The sequence below is a fragment of the Leptonychotes weddellii genome, chromosome 9, assembly GCF_054177405.1.
Source record: "Leptonychotes weddellii isolate Sample4059 chromosome 9, ASM5417740v2, whole genome shotgun sequence".
Taxonomy (NCBI): Eukaryota; Metazoa; Chordata; class Mammalia; order Carnivora; family Phocidae; genus Leptonychotes; species Leptonychotes weddellii.
The window spans coordinates 118,070,903-118,087,805 of record NC_138377.1 but is presented as its reverse complement, the minus strand read 5'-3'; the positions used below and the strand labels follow the sequence as shown (position 1 = coordinate 118,087,805).

The 16,903-nt window shown below is 39.2% G+C and overlaps 1 protein-coding gene across 5 annotated transcripts in view; it reads right to left on the bottom strand.

The window, feature by feature from the left end:
- Positions 1 to 16,903, bottom strand: part of LOC102733802 (synaptic vesicle glycoprotein 2B-like) — a 147,913-nt gene that overhangs the window by 67,695 nt on the left and 63,315 nt on the right. The window contains exon 1 of one of the 5 annotated variants that reach the window (XM_081831632.1): positions 4,084 to 4,107. The exons of the other annotated variants lie outside the window; for them this stretch is intronic. The gene's annotated coding sequence lies outside the window, so the exon portion shown is untranslated. Of the gene's footprint in view, positions 1 to 4,083; positions 4,108 to 16,903 lie in introns of those variants that run through there. 5 annotated transcript variants of the gene reach the window in all.

Genomic DNA, 16,903 nt, shown 5'->3' with positions numbered 1-16,903 from the left:
AGACGATGGACTCTGAAAAACAAACAGGGTTCTAGAGGGGAGGGGGGTGGGAGGATGGGTTAGCCTGGTGGTGGGTATTGAGGAGGGCACATTCTGCATGGAGCACTGGGTGTTATGCACAAACAATGAATCATGGAACACTTCATCTAAAACTAATGATGTAATGTATGGGGATTAACATAAGAATAAAAAAAAAGAATATAGAAATAAATAATTACCCATTGTAATTTTGGAAAATATTATGGCAAGCTTAAATCAATAACTAATGCCACAATTTAAAAATTATTTCGAAATCCATTTCATCAAATATTATGTATGTTCTCAATTATGCTGTGAAATGAATAAAAGGGAGAAATTTTAAAAAAATGAAAAAAAAAAAGAATATCACATGTCTCACACACTATTTTATTAATTTCTTATCACATCCACTATAAAATACATACTCATATTATCTCATTTTGCAAATGAGGAACTTCAAGTTCAGTGAGGCCAAAAGTCACTTCCAAGACTGCCCTCTTATAACAGAAACACTCAATTCAAGAGGTCATATTTACTTATTTTTTTAAAGATTTTATTTATTTATTTGACAGAGAGAGGCACAGCGAGAGAGGGAACACAAGCAAGGGGAGTGTGAGAGGGAGAAGCAGGCTTCCCGCTGAGCAGGGAGCCCGATGTGGGGCTCGATCCCAGGACCCCGGGATCACGACCTGAGCTGAAGGCAGACGCTTAATGACTGAGCCACCCAGGGGCCCCAAGAGGTCATATTTACAAAGACTAGCAGGCCAAGGTCAAGGTGTATTTTTGAGCGCTAAAAGGAGGATGGCAGAAGTTTGATCAAGGAGGGAAGCTTTATCAGTTGAAAATAAAGGAATGAAACAATGTGAATCAAAAGAAATTCACGGGAACACCTTAATATCAGACTAGATAAAATTTAAGGTAAAAATTATCATAAGGATAAAGACATGACATATACTGGTAGAAGAAGCACCAGATCAAGAAATTATAATAGTCATGAACACAGTGCTCTAAATAATTCCATATCAAAATATATGAAGCAACATTGTTAAAACTACAGAGAGAAGCTAGAGATTTTAATACTTTCTTCTCAGAAAAAGATAGGCAAACACAAAGTCATTTCACAGAAGAACTAACAAAGTTTCTATGTAGAGGTGTGTTGATACATATGAAATGTCTGCAAAAATTTACAATGTACCAGGCCACAACAGAAGCTTCCTACATATTGGTCTCTGACCTCAAAGCAATAAAATAAGAAATCAACATCATATGTCTGAAAAATAAGAAATATTCTGTGTCTGGGATAAAGATAAAATAAAAATGGAGGGCCATGTTGGTGGCTCAGTCAGTTAAGCATCTGACCCTTGATTTCAGCTCATGTCATGATCTCAGGGTAATAGGATCGAGCCCCACATCAAGCTCCGTGTTCAGTGTGGAGTCTGCTTGTCCCTCTCCCTCTGCTCCTCCTCCCACTCTCCCTCTCTCTCTCTAATAAATAAATCTTTAAAAATATAAAAATGGATATTGAAGATTCTCAGAACTTAGTGAAAAAGAAAGCACTCTAAATAAGTATTTATGACTATAGATAAATACATTACCAAAAACCTACAGGAAACAACATGTTTAATGAGAAAATTTTATATGCATTCACTTTAAGATCAAGAAAATAATGCACACTTTTACCACAACTGTACAACATAGTATTAGGTCCTCACCAATGGAATTAGGCAAAGAATGAAGCAAGAGAAAAACAGAGAACATTGGAACTAACAAGGCATAATGAGCATTACTGATGAATGTTGTGATCTCTCACGTAGATTATTCATATAGATATAATAATCCACGGTTGCTAGGTAATAAAAGATCAACATACTAAAATAAATAACATTTCTCCTTATCAGCAGTAACTAACAAGAAAACATAATATGAAATAAGATAATATACACAATAGCAATAAAATCTAACAAGTATCAAGGAGTTATTCTAAAAATAAGTGTATTAGACCATTATGGAGAAAATCTAAAACTCTGCCAAATAACATTTTTATATTATATATTATATATGGAGAGATTTACCATATTCATGTTATGAGATTGCAACATTATATATAAAGGGAGGATTTTCTTACAATTAGATTGTATTGGAAAGTTAATTTGGAGAAAATTGACTTCTTTATAAAGTCAGAAGCACTGAAATACATATAACCATATATGTATATACACATTAGCACATATATATTATTAGCATGGGTAGATCTTTAAAAATAGCATCAAATGAAAAAGGAAGAAACATAACAAAACTATGGTGCAGTGCCATCTATGTGTATAAAATACATAAAAAATAAAATAATGAGGGGCGTCTGAATGGCTCAGTTGGTTAAGCGGCTGACTCTTGGTTTTGGCTCAGGTCATGAATCTCAGGGTCATGAGATCAAGCCTTGTGTCAGGCTCTGTACTCAGCAGGGAGTCTGCTTGAGATTCTCTCTCTCCCTCTGCCTCTCCCATTAGTGCTCTCTAAATAAGCAAAATCTTTTTTAAAAAATTATGACTATATTTTAAGAATATATGTAGGTACACTCCTTAAACATCTTGGAGTGGATGCCTCTGAGTGTAGGTAAATGGGATGGAGGTGAGGGAAGAATGACAATAACTAGATCACAAAACACAGGACATCTTTCCAAGGACCAATTATGACAGTGTGCCATGAACTAAATGTGATCCACAAAAGGAATAGAGGAGGGGGCAAAATTTGGAGAAAATAAAAACTAAGGTAAGAAAGAGAATGCAGATAAGCTAAGGCTTCATATTAAAAGCTAGGTCATGAGAACAATAAGAAAAGCAACCTATAATAATAGTTGATGGGTTATAACAATGAGAGCTTCCAAATAATTTTTTTTTCAAAAAAAGCCTTTAGATAACTTTCACCGTTCAAACCATACATTCATGTTCAAAGTAAAAGGCATTCTTTTGGCTTCCAAATTCTCCAGACTCAAGAAGTTAAAGCACATACTCAACCAACAGACATCTTCCTGGGACCTGTCCAGGCCTCTGTAGAAAGCAGGTGGTGGAGCTCTGTCTATCTCACTTGATCTCTCTATACTTATTCCTTTTTTAAAAATTGAAATATAATTGACATACAAGGTTATATTAGTTTCAGAGGTACAACATAGTGTTAGCAATTCTATATATTACCCTATGCTTATCATGGTAAGGATAGCTACCATCTATCACCATAGAAAATTATTACAATATTATTGACTATATGCCCTATACTGTTTCTTACTTTTTACCCCCATGACTTATTTATTTTATAACTAGAAGTCTGTTCCTCTTAATCCCCTTCACCTACTTCATCCATCCCTCCCACCATCCTCCTCTCTGGCAACCACCAGTTTGCTCTCTGTATTTATGATTCTGTAATTATTCCTTTTAAAATAATGTGAGCATAGGAAAACTTATGGATAAAACAAAATAACTAAATAAAAGCTAATATATAGTCTTAATACAACATGTTAAATTTCAACCCCAAATTTCTTAGTAATTCATATTTGGATATCTTATGAGTATAAATTAACTTCATTATTATGATTTTGTAGTTTTAAATAAAATCCAATATAGTGAATCAAAGTTCGTTTAACCTTCAGTTATGTGGTTCAGTTTTTCTTCAAAAGCTTTAAGCATCCAAATACCAGCCTTAAAAGAATATAGTCAGAGCTTTGTGCAGATGAAAACCCACAAATCCCAAGTGCTGCTTCCTAATAAATGAACATAGAAAATTATTAAATTAGTCATAATTTACACTTAATAAAATTATACAAATCCACTTATCTTTGCAGCAGGAGAAATTCTTATTTATTGTCATAATAACATAAAATCAAATAATTTCAGGATTATTACTATTCTTTCAGGTATCAAACCAGTATTTGACAGATGTTATCCTACAAGCCACAAAAATTACTTTAAATACTGCGAAGTATTTTTAAATTTAGATTTTATATTAGAAAACAAAGCAGGACCACTTATTTCAAAAGCCGTAGTAGTTTTCAGCACATTGGACAGTGACCTTTACCTGCTGTTTTCTGAGGCTGTTGCACAAACTGGTTGGAATGCTCTCTTATTCTGCTGTCAAGTAGAAAATTATTGATTAAATGTGAGACTCTGAAGTTCATCTCTTACTGAGAAACATTTAAGAGCATTATAAAGTCCCGCATCGGGCTCCCTGCTGTCAGCAGGGAGTCTGCTTCTCCCTCTGACCCTCCCCCCTCTCACGTACTCGCTCTCTCTCATTCTCTCTCTCTCAAATAAATAAATAAAATCTTTAAAAAAAAAATTTAAAAAAAGAGCATTATAAAATTCATTTTACCTATACAATATATCTATTGAGAAATGAGAAAGAAGAATCCACTTGCAGATACGGAGAAATATTTCCTCAAGCAGTCGCACCAGACAAATTATTCACTTCCAACAATATGCCACAAAGTGTAATGCCAGTAGATTTTTTTAATGCAATATTCACGCATCCAGGGATGGGTGCCTGTGAAATGTTAATGCCTGTCAGTTTTTCTTAAAAGTATGCTTTGTGTGTGATTCAGGACTTCTCCTGCACTCATTATAAGAATAGAGCATGCTCAAACATGTGTGCAAAAACAATGTGTCCTTTAAAAAGGTAAACAAGTCCTCCAAATAAATTTCTTTTGTGCATTTGGTGGATACATCATGCTTCCAAGTTAACTGCTTAGGAAAGATGAGAATTATTTTTTAAAGTTCATTAAGCACATAAATCTTTTCACATTTCTGCAGCTTGTTCAATAACTCTGCTGGTAGATTAGTTTACCTCCTCTTAAAAATTAGAAAACCAAGTCTCAGAGAGGTCAGGTGGCTTGCTAAAGGACACACAGCAAGTAGTGGAGCTGAGCTTTGAAACTAGCTTTGGCCAACCATACATAATGATTTTTATATTTGTCATGATACTGCTCCCCTTTAATATGCTTTACAAATAATTTTTTCTCAGCACTTTATCTCACGTCTAGCAAAGCATAAAGAAATTTAAACTGTATCATTAGTTCTATTTACATAAAAGAAAACATGTTCATGACAGTGAGCTGTCAAATGAGTCTCCTAAAGATCTGTAGGTACCAGCTTTGGATGTAAAGGAAACCAGTCTCAGCCTTTCATTCCACATCTCACTGACAAATATCCAGATTGGCCAGGGCATATTGTGTTAGGAGAAAGTAAGCAGGAAATTTGGGGCCAACACCCACATTTGTTCAAAGAAGAAAAATACCATAGTGTAATAATCCCTCATTTATAAATGATTAAGATAGGAGAGAAAAGGAGCAAGGGCCCAAAGAGAGCATCAGATAGGCAGGAGCCTATCTTCAGAGGGGTCTGGCCAGACCCCATTGGGTCATCAGGGCATGCTGATGACAAAACACTGGTCAGCCTCATAAAGGGATGATGGGTGTGGGTTCTGGAGTCAGGCCACAGCAACATGACCTTGGGCAAGTTACTTTACTCTCCTGAGTTTTAAGTTCCTTCAGCTGGGAAAAGGAGATAATGAGATCTACCCTACAGGGTATTTAAAGAGTTCAATGACTTACTGAGTGCAGGGTAAAGGCTGAACAAATTTGAGCCATGATCATCACCCTAATCACTATTATACCACTTTTCCAGTTCAGCAATTTGACCTTTGTAAATGTACTATTTTTCCCAGGAAGCCTCAAAGGACACTGACCTTGGGTATGAAGGGCAGAATCATCTCCATTCCATTTCATTCATTCTCGTATGCTTTGCTGGGGAAAAACAAAATATCTTCTAATAGAGTTGTGAGCTCTGGACTCACAAGACCAGGGCATTTATCAGTATGTGGGAGACAGCTGCATATCTTACAGGTCAAGCAGTGCCCATTGACTATTTAAATGGAAGGAAGGAAAATGCCATTTGTATCATGTCAAAAGAATGACATGCAAAAAGCCAAATAGATGCAAACAGAAAAAACAACAAAACAAACCAGAAATGTGCTGCAGATCTTTGTGAATGCAAAATCAAAATAAATTTGATTCTTAGAGGTTTTTTTCTTAAATGTCTTTAAGTTGATATTCAACTGGATAAAGAGAACATCTGGTTCAGAAGTTTCCATGACAGGAGTGCCTGAGGGGGGCTTAGTCCTTCAAGCATCCGGCTCTTGATTTTGGCTCAGGTCATGATCTCAGGGTCATGAGATCGAGCCCGGCATCGGGCTCCACACTGGGCATGGAACCTGCTTGGAATTCTCTCTCTCCCTCTCCCTCTGACCCTCCCCACTCCCCCTCTCTAAAAAAAAGAAGAAGTTTCCATGACAAGATGGAATAATTTCTGGGGCGCCTGGGTGGCTCAACCGGTTAAGCAGCTGCCTTCGGCTCAGGTCATGATCCCAGGGTCCTGGGATCGAGCCCCACATCGGGCTCCCTGCTCAGCTGGGAGCCTGCTTCTCCCTCTCCCTCTGCCTGTCTCTCTGCCTACTTGTTCTCTCTCTCTGTCAGATAAATAAATAAAATCTTAAAAAAAAAAAAGATGGAATAATTTCTAATACCATACCTCATTTAAAACTGAAATAAATTTTTATAAATATTTATCTTCATTGAAGAAAATGCATAATAATTTTATTCTACTAACATTAGTGCACCAAGTATATATGCATATTTTATCTACATTTATGCAAAATAGTCTGAGAAATCCTAAGACACCATGGTGACATTTTGACTTAGAGTTTCCAAGCAAACATTTGAGGAGATGAAGGGCAATTGCTTCTGACTACTCGAATTCTGAATAAAGTAGTGAAGGTCAGATAGATAAGTTGGATGTCAATGATAAAATGAAACATACGGCTTTGAAGTAGTAGGTAAGTCATGAGTAAGCACTTTCCAAGCTCACAAAGGAAGAAGCAGCTGACCAGCAATGGAAAAAAACAAGCTAAAGAAAAAAAGAAATGGGGGAATAGAAAGTTCCGGGGTGATGAATCAGAAGGCAGTCTAGGTTCCAATAGTGGGACCTTAGGAAAGATTCCAGGGACATTTTAGAGAGCATTACCAAGGCCAAAATATTCCCCCAATAAATAACTGGCCCCTGGGCATCAAGTCTCACAACATCCACCATTTGCTCATGATGCCCAAAGAAGATATTAGTAGGTAGCACTTATTGAAAAGTTACTATGTGCCAGGCATCTTTCGAAGCATTTTATGAGCAGTCGTTAACCTTTCCAGATTGGAGCCACTATCATCCCCATTTTTCAGAGGAAAAAACTAAAGCTCTGAGAAATTAAATGACTTGCCTAAGGATGTGAGCAAATCCATGGTGGTGCCCAATTATGAACCAGGAAATGTGACACAGAGCCCATGCTCTTAACTACATAATTGCAGTTTTATATACATAATGGGATAAATTGCTTAAAAGTTAAAAAAATTTAATAGAGCTCAACCTAATGATACGAAGAAGGGAGAATTCCATGCAGCCCCTCTTCTTTCAGTAGTAAAATCTCCTTCGATATCTATTCATATTCTCACCCAGCCATACCCTAGTTAAAACTGAGAGTATGGGAGAGTCCAGAACCATGGGGATAACATTCCATAGCATCAGAGACTTTCTTAAGCTAGGTAGTATTCTCTCCCTTGCCTTTTATGCATACAAAAACCCCACTACTTACTGCCCTAAATCTTCCTTTAAAAATATTTCAATTCATTGTCTTCAAATAATGACTCACCCAATTAACTAATTAGATAAATAAGTGGCATAATCAGTTTGGCAGCCAAAATGAGGCTGTCACTTCTCTGAGTAAAGGGGCTGTCACATGTCACTTCTCTCATGTGGGAGTCATGCTTGAAACTGAATTGGGTTATTTGTAAGATAATGTAAGAAATGGGGTGCCTGGGTGGTTCAGTGAGTTAAGCATCTGACTCTTGGTTTCAGCTCAGGTCATGATCTCAGGGTCGTGAGATTGAGCCTGGCATCAGGCTCTGAGCCCCACGTCAGGCTCAGTGGGGAGTCTGCTTTAGATTCTCTTCTCCCTCTCTCCCTCTCCACCGCGCACGCTTTCTCTCTCAAATAACTAAATATATCTTAAAAAGAAAGAAGGAAGGAAGGAAGGAAGGAAGGAAGGAAGGAAGGAAGGAAGGAAGGAAGGAAGAAAGAAAGAAAGAAAGAAAGAAAGAAAGAAAGAAAGAAAGAAAGAAAGAAAGAAAAGAAAGAAAGAGAAAGAAAGAAGAAAGAAACTTCATGGTCTCTTAGAATGAGAAAGATTTTAGTTCAAGCTGGATTGTATGTCTCTGTGGTTGATAATAGAGATAGATGATAGACAGAAGATGTGTATATGTGTATGTACATGACAGGCATTTTTAAAAGAGTTTGAGTCTAAAAGACAAGGAGCGAGAATAGACCTTAGGGATTTTGCACTTTCTTCTTTCATTTTGAAATACACATCTCAAATAAGATTGTCTAGAACCACATTATTGCTGGCCTTCTGGTAAAAAAAAAAAAAAAAAATTCATTCAAATAAAAAACATAGTGACACTTCAAAATAAATTTAAGTAGGAGAAACATGGCTTGTATTAAACAGAAGAGGAATGTTTTTCCTATGTTTAATTTAAAGCAAGGATCAGTTCAAGCAGGGAGTGCTTTCCTTTTTAGAAACCTCTCAAGGTGAGTGTGTGACCATCCATCCAACCATCATTGTGATTGAGCACCTGCTTTGCTTCAAGCCCTGCATGCAATCTAGTGCCTTGCACTCTGGCTGACAAATAGCTAGTGCTCAATTAATATTTGTTGGATGCATGCATACATATTAATAACCCAATAAAAGCTATCTCAAAAAGCTCAAAATCTAGAAGTTCCTATTTCAAGAGTCTGAAATATTATGAACCTGAATATAGTCCCAGTGATGATAGTACTGATGATACTCTTCAGGCTATGTTCATGAACTTGATTCCCTGGGAGCCAGCCAGATTTGGTGATTCTAAGCCAGGGGCCCAGTAGGCCATCTCTCAAATGCATGCTGCTGACCACAAGGGCATCTCAGATGAATCAGCATTGAGTCACAGCTGGATGGAACAATTCCAAGTGCCTGTTCTCATGGCGGAGGTTGGGGCACCTCTTTGGGTCTTTCATTTTAAGGACTCCGTCCTAATCTTCCTATCCCTACCACCTTTAAAAATACCACTTGTGAATGGGAAAAGTCCACAATTCCACTGGATATTACTTAATCATAAACCAGGCTCAAAAACACATAAAACTTTCAAGTTTGGAAACTGTTACAGAGAATTGCCCTTTATCTATATATTGAATGACTCTAAAGTTTGCTTTACCTGCTCATCTTTACTTATTCAACAGCCTCTACTGAGCACCTACTATGTGCCAGGCACGTCCTGTGACAAGGCTGGAGAGACCTGCCCTCATGGAGTACATATTCTAAGGAAGAGATAGACATTACAAATATATAATTCTGTAAAAACAAAGGAGAAAGCACCATTTACAGCAACTAACACCAGGACTTTACCGAGTCTAGGATCAAGAAGGAAGGTGGCCTGAGGATGAAAATCAGCTTAAAAAAAAAATCAGCCACAGCCACCACGTGATCCTGATTCCATACAAATTAGGATTAAATTATCTAGATAAATATGGGGTAAGTTGGTCTTCACTTGAATGACCCAGATCCTGCAATTTGATTTTCTGTTGTAAACTACCAAAATACCAAGTAGAGAGTCAAAGCAATGGACCAGAAAATATGTTTGCCATAATCATATTGACACTTCATGACAAGTGATTAGACAGGAACTATAGAGACAGCTGCTTGGGTTCTCCACCTCACTTGGGACACTTGTATCCAGTTTAAGATTTAGGGCTTGAACCAGGTCAAAACTCTGAGACACATCTCCTGAAAACTCTTCATACCTATGATGGTAGATTCCATCCTAGGTTATTTCCTTGCTTATAAGTGTCGTTGATCCTTCCTCATAGACTAAGTTCTACTGTTAAATCCATTTTTCTTGACCTGCACCATCATTTTGCTGTGTGACTACCCAGGCATTCATCAAGATGATGACAAAGGAAATGAAAACCCCAGTCCCAAAGCTGCGTGAATGTCAGTGAGCAAACAGATCAAAGAAGTAAATAAGCCAGATCCACATTCACTTATGATTAATAACAAAACAGAGGGGGAGGAAACTGACTATTTGCCAAGGACAGGATGGAACACAAATTGAATTTTCCTCCTGGCCTTTGAAAATGTTGACATTTTCATCTGCTCATCATTTCTACATGTCTTATTTTCACAAGTAGCTTAACACCCTAAATAATTGCCTGGGGCCAAAAAAAAAAAAACCCTTCATTTCTGGTCTTGTTAAGAAGAAACCATATCCACCTTCATCTCTTATGAAGCATTTGGAACACTTAACATTCACAACATTGTGAACTCATAAAGCATGAGAGGGACCTGAAGAATATATGTCTCACTTATCCCTGTGGCATGGTACTTAGCACAGACCTGTCACAAAGTCCCATCGAATAAAGCCCCCCAAAATCCTTGAGCATGAAAACAACTTGCCAGAGTGCCCACTGGCAGTAGGGAAGTGGAAATTGGTGGTCTCAGGAGTCAGAAACATGAGATTTTGAATCCTGACCTCTATTTCTTAGCCACATGACCCTGGGCAAATGGCTTAAACTTTCTACATGATAGATGCCTTATCTGTCAAGTGTGCAGGTAGGTAGCACCTACATTATGAGGATAAGGAGAGAGGCAAACCAGATAATGCCCATAAAATGTCAGCACTTACTAGGAAATAAGGAAATGTTTGTTCTCTTTCCTTTACTTAAAACACCCAGTAGATCAGCTTGGGACACATCAGTGATATGGAATTTTTACTTTTCTTTCACCAGTGGGAGAGATGGGGGAGGAAATCATGTTACGTTTCAGTATGACAAATACTTTGTTGGAAAGTTACTCTTCAACAGACTTGCCTCATTCATGCCAAGAAATCTCACTACATATTCATGTGTCTGAAATGTGCTCCCCTACAGGGCTGATAGAGAAGACTTCCCACATCCATGCTCTAGAGACATCACCCCATCATCATGCTCACCTTCTCTGACACAATGAACTCAAAGAACTGCATGGCCATCCACCTCTTCTTTCATCTCTTCTATGAACTACAGGATGGGCAATGTTTCCCTCACCTCCAGATCAAGACAGCTGGGTGGAAGCTTACCTTCCCTTCTCTCACTGTCTACAACTCAAGCTGAATCCCATGCTGGGGATGCCAGTAGGCTCAGAAGGCTCAATGTTGAAAGACTGGCCCATCCAAGAGTGGCCTGAACCACCTTTTAATGAGCTACATAGAAATGTCACAAAGTTGGAGAGCTATTTTAGGAAAAGTTTTTCCTCTATATCACTAGAGTAAGATTCCATTTGCCCCCGAATTAAAATTCCCTCCAAGGGGCGTTCCCTGAATTATAAACTGCCCGAGCTAGCCAGCAGCTTTATGCATGCTAGATCCCGTTAATGAAGAATATTATTGGGGTGCCTGGCTGGTTCTGTCAGTAGAGCAAGGGACTCTTGATCTCAGGCTTGTAAATTCGAGCCCCATTTGGGTGTGGAGATTACCTAAAAATAAAATCTTTTTTTTAAAAAAGAATATTATTGAATGGGAAGGTAAAGGAAGGTAGGATGGGATAGTGCAGGGGCTTAAACTATTGGGAGAATGTGGCCTTTGGCTTTAAGTCAAAGCCCACTAAACTAAATGATAACACAGCCTTCAACATTCAATTTCCAGCCAGAAATAGAGCAAAAGTCTAGAGTACCTACTATGCACTATCTGACAGTTTACATAATTATCACACACAGAGCTATCATATTGGTAATTGCAAAGTTTAATTATCAACTCCACTGAAGCACAAAAAAATATAAGTCACTTGCCTAAAACCACAAAAATATCCAGTGAAGCTGAGATTCAAAGCCAGGTTTCTCTGTCTCTTAAGCCAAACTTTCTTAACCATGGACCCTTCTATTGTTCAGGCTCTAGCACATTTTATTTGCAATTTGCTCAAATCAGAATTGGAGTTGCTGAAGGCTGTGTCTCTACATTGATCCACTGGCTCTTCCAGAATCTGTTTAGTGTCAGCCCCGTCAAACAAGTGATCAGAAGACCTATGCTGTCAGGATACTAAATGGCTAAAGAATCAGGGGAGACGACAATTGAGTGTATTTTCTCAGATAGGCAGTAGCTGGCTTGGTTTGAGGACCTTTTGCAGTGGCTCTCAATATACACTGAGACCAAGATGCCAGGGATGAGGTGGAAATCCTCAGACAGGTAAGATCAAGGCAAACCCACATCAAAATACTGAGAGGGTGTCCCAAGGAAGAAGCTCGCACATCAGAGGCATGGCCAGATCTGAGAGAGCCACAAAGAATGGTCCTTTTGCTCAACATTTCCCCCCAGCTGGCTTGCAGGATGACTAATTCCATTGTTGGAAATACTCCCCTATGCATACCTGCACTTCCTCTGTCGGGTTTCCTGCTAAAGAACTTTCAGTCATGTGGAAGAGATTGGGAACATTTCACCCAGGCTGGAGCTGGACAGTTGTTCAGGAAGTTCATGAGGGTGTGGACACAGGCTGGGTCAGTTTCAATGGGTTGGGGGACAAAGAGGTGGGCTGAGAGAGCACTGAGAACAGGGCAGGCCTGGGTGGGTCAGTCTATTGGAGGAAACAGTATCATAATACCAGCATGGGAGAACCTTTGCAGGGAATAACCCAGAAGACAGTGTTCCTGATCTGGCTTCTGCTGGAAATGGAAAGTATTCAATGTTCTGGTAGGATCAGACCTGCTTAAGACTCTGCAGTGGCTTCCCACATAGTTAAAATCAAATTCAAACTTGCACAGCTGGTGCATGCCTGTATGACAAAGCTTCTGCCAGTCCTATGGCCCCATCTCCCAGCCCCCCTGTGCTCCAGCCTCAGGAGCTCCTTTCTGTTCTTCAAACACACCACACTCGTGCCACCACGGGGCTTTTTCACTTGCTATTCTGTCTTCCTGTAGTCTTTGCATGCCAGGCTCCTTCTTAGCACTTAGGCTAAGCAACTCCCTTCATAGAGGCCCCACCACGCCAGCCAAAAAGTTCTTCTTGCCCACAAAAACAATTACTCCCTAGCACCTTACCTTCTTTGTTCCTTTCATAGCAACTATTACAATGTGGTATCACCTTGGTATTGACTTGCTCATTTGATTGTCTGAACTTCACCAGGAAAAAATGTTCCTTCAAGGTGGGCTCTTATTCATCTCAGGATCTTTGGTGGGCAAGAATAATAATATCAATACTTAAATAGCCTTTATTATGAGCCAGATATTGTGTTTAGTACTTGACATGTATTAATCCACTTGATTCTCTGGGGTAGAAAACTATCATTGTCTTCATTATCTTATAGATATAAAACTGAGGTACAAAGAGGTTAAGTAACTTGCTCAAAGTCACACAGCTAGTAAGGACAAGAGCTGGGAACCTCCAAAGACTGTCTTCAGAGTCCAAACTCTTAACCACTCTGCTCTCCTGCTTCTGTTGTTGGAGGGAGAACAGGAGGCTTCTTAGAAGAAGCCACAAAGCAGAAGCTTTGGGGAATCTTATTTACATCAGCCTGCCTATATCCAGGCCCTCCTATCTGCCCCTTTCTCCCTCCTTTCCTTCTGTTCTAAAGATCCCATGTTCCAGAAGAAGAAAAAGAAAAGACCCAGTGGGGACAGAAATGCCTTATGAGGGGAGATAATAGACTTGTTCAGTGGGATCCAGAGAGCCTAGCACATAGGAGATCTTGAAAGAAAGGGAGGGGAGGACAGAGAAGAGTTTTCCTAGAAGAAGAAACAGCACATGCAAATGTTTGGGCTTGTGTGCAGGTGTGACAGGCAAGGAAAGGTGCGTGGCTACAGCGCTGGGGACAGGGAAGCAGAGTGGCAAGAAAGGAGTCTGGAAAGACACTGTGGCCAGGCAGAAGAGTGCCCTGAATGAGCACCAAAGGAGTTTGGGTTTTTATCTGCTCCTGGTAACTTTTGTTTTATTGAGATGTAATTTACATATAGTACACCGCACAAATTTTAACGATGTGATGTTAATTTAGTTTGATGAATTTTTATACATAATCACCACCACAATCATGACCATCAATATTTCTATCATCCCCAAAGTCTCCTTCACCACTGAAGATTTTTAAGCAAAATAGTGACACAATCAGATTGTTGTTCCAGAAAGATGATTCTGCAACTGACACAGGGAGGGAGTGGATCAAGGAGGCAATAATAATCTTCAGTCATCTCAGTTTTTGATCCACAGAGCAAGATAGATTCATAAACAGCCACAACCACTTCAAAACACTCCCTGGAACATTGTTAATTCGCAGACTTTGTCAAAATGCCAAAAGAAAAGAAAGCACAAAACAGCGGAACTGGTCTCTGTGGGATAAGCACACTGGCTTTTCGTGAGAACAAGAGATTGCTGCCTGATCAATAAAGCCGCAGCAATCCATACGCATCACGAGGAAAGATGATGACCATTTTAGCCGGGTCTGTGTGTTTTATGACTATAGGCACAGCCTCGGAGTCCCATTCCAACCAACTGCTCTGGGAAAATGAGCTGCCAACTTGACACACGACCCAAACCAGCAGACCAGGCAAGTGTAAAGTGTCTGATAACAACTGCAGTCGATTCATAGGGCTGTTGCCAGACTGCAGAAGCAACGGCAGAAATTTCGGCAGCCTAGCCCAGATGATCAAGACCATGTAAACCACCAGCCTGGCGCTTTGCACCCGCTCAAAAGACCACATACCTAAACTTCCTGTGCTCAGAAATAATGATAAGAAGTGACACTTGCGAACTTACTATTTGTTTTACATAGAAACTTATTTAATTATCTTAACAACCCTATTAGGTGGGTATGAGTCTTATCTCCATTTTAGAAGGGATGAAACTGAGGCACAGAGAGGTCTAGCCCCTTGCCCAAGGTCACACAGCAGAGCCCTGACTTAAATGCCAGGCAGCCCAGCTTCAGAGACCTTGAGACCTCGAGACCATGATCCCCACGCTTTCTTGCCTTTGCACAGAACAACAGTTCAGAGCACGGGTTTCAGATCCAAACTTACTGAGACCTAAATTCTGGTTCTGCCACCAACCAGCTGCATGACCTTAAACTTGACCTCTCTTAGCCACAGTTTTCTCATCTGCAAAATGGCAGAGTTGTGAGGATTTAAATGTGTAAAAGTGCCTGGCACAGAGTGAGTCCACAATGACCAGGGGAGGGGACAGTATTTATTTGGGAGCTCACAAACCTCTTAATTACAAGGTGTGTAGTATTCAAACTTCACTGTCAAACAGCCACCAAAAAAACCTGAGTACTAATATACTCTTGTTGGGTTTATTTTTTAAAAAACATTTTTTTAAAAAGATTTATTTATTTATTTATTTTGAGAAAAAGAGGGAGTAGGAGTAGGGGGAAGGGGAGAGGGAGAGAGAATATTCAAGCAGACTCCCCACTGAACACAGACCCTGACTCAGAGCTCTATCTCATGACCCTGAGATCAGGACCTGAGCCAAAACCAAGAGTCAGGAGTCAGAGGCTTAATGGACTGAGCCACCTAGGCAACCCCTTTTGTTGGTTTTAATAAAAGCTTTATTATTCTGTTAGATTGGAAAGCATGTATTCACTTGACAAGTATCAAGTACTTATTCAGTGCCAAGCACTATTTTGGTTTCAGAAAATACAATGATAAATCTAAGAGAAAATCTTTGACCTTATGGGCAAGGATAGTTAGATTAACGTATTTTTAATCCAGTTGGTATAAGGTTCTTTTTAATTTTAAAAAGCTCTAACATACTGGGTGCCTGGGTGTTTCACTGAGTTAAGTGTCCTACTCTCAGCTCAGGTCTTGATCATCTCATGGTCATGAGTTCAAAAAAAATTTTTTTTCATTAATAATAGGTAAATAAAGTTCTAACAAGCCAACATGGCTTGTTTACCTATAATAAGGCAACACAAATAATGTAAAAAAAAATAGTCAAATGTCCGTCTTTTGACAGGAACTGCATGCGACTCTTGATCTTGGGGTCATGAGTTTGAGCCCCATGTTGGGTGTATTTATTTATAAACTTTGACTGGAACTGCAACCCCATGAGAAATCTACTTAACTAATTAAGGTTTTGGGGTTTTTTGTTGTTGTTGTTTGTTTTGATTTTGGTGGTGAAACTGAAAATATAGACTTAGGGAGAGAAATTAAATCAGTAATTTTTTAAATTAACCTTTGATGATCAGGAAAAAAAAAAATCCCACTGAACTAACACAAGTCATTGGATGGTCTCCAAGACACCTTCAACAATATGACAGTAACTGATTCTCTTCCATTCAATTTAACTATTTCTCCTTCAGTCTTTTTTTTTTTTTTTTTATATCTCCTAGGCCATTCAGTTGGCCTTCTAATTATTTTATTATGTTCTGCTAATCCCCATACATTACATCATTAGTTTTTGATGTAGTGTTCCATGATTCCTTGTTTGTGCATAACACGCAGTGCTCCATGCAGAACATGCCCTCCTTAATACCCACCACCAGGCCAACCCATCCCCTACCCTCCTCCCCTCTAGAACCCTCAGTTTGTTTTTCAGAGTCCATCGTCTCTCATGGTTCGTCTCCCCCTCCGATATCCCCCCCTTAATTCTTCCCTTCCTACTATCTTCTTCTTCTTTTTTTTAAAATATAATATATTACTTGTTTCAGAGGTACAGGTCTGTGATTCATCAGTCTTACACAATTCACAGTGCTCACCATAGCACATACCCTCCCCAATGTCTATCACCCAGCCACCCCATCTCTCCCACCCCACCCCC